Raw genomic sequence first — 763 nt, 5'->3', positions numbered from 1 at the left:
ATATATATATATATATATATATATATATATATATATATATATAGGCGCATGTACACCCTTGTGCTCACCTTATAGTAGGTGTGTATCTAAATTTTGTACGACTCTTGCTCTATCTTTTATTCTCCCTCTCATTTTTCTTCCTTCTTCTCGCTCTCCTTCTCTCACATTTCTTGGCGCTCTCTTTCTTTAACTCCCACTATTTCCCACTCGTTTATCTCCCCTGTACCTTTCTCTTTGTCTCTGATTTTTTTTCTAATCCTGTAATCCCGCTGCTCCCTACCCATCTCTCCTCCTTCCACGTGACCGGTGTCCGGCCAGCGATGATCTTTCTTTCTTGGCCTGACTGCCGACCGCCAACACCTCGCATGTCCATCTCCTATGTTCCTGCCTTTAGGATTTCACTTCATACACGCCAGCCCAATTGGATTCGTTCTCAGTCGAAAGACACCTGTTGCTATTTCTTGTTTGTATTCGTAATTGTGTACCATGTTCTCCGTTTTTTGTTTGTTTGTTTTTTGTCTTTGTTGCCGTACACATTCGCTAGCTTCCTTACAAAGGGATCTAATGTTCTTAGCTTAGACTTTTTGGGGGGGCAACCAGATCGAACCATCTCAAGTGTAACTGGCCTAAATGGTCGTAACTTCTTGAACTTGACCGAAGAAAGAAAGCCACGAATGACCGGTCTTTTTTTTTTTGCCTGTCCTAATTGTTGTTTCTCTTGTCCGCCTTTGTATCATCTATCTGTCCGAATGTTTTAATGTCC

At 41.4% G+C, this 763-nt stretch overlaps 1 protein-coding gene across 1 annotated transcript in view; it reads right to left on the bottom strand.

The window, feature by feature from the left end:
• LOC106882805 (nodal homolog) overlaps nt 1–763 on the bottom strand; it is an 8,644-nt gene that overhangs the window by 6,862 nt on the left and 1,019 nt on the right. The gene's annotated exons all lie outside the window — the stretch shown is intronic.

This window comes from Octopus bimaculoides, chromosome 4 (assembly GCF_001194135.2).
Source record: "Octopus bimaculoides isolate UCB-OBI-ISO-001 chromosome 4, ASM119413v2, whole genome shotgun sequence".
Lineage (NCBI taxonomy): Eukaryota > Metazoa > Mollusca > Cephalopoda > Octopoda > Octopodidae > Octopus > Octopus bimaculoides.
This window is presented reverse-complemented; position numbering and strand designations above follow the sequence as displayed.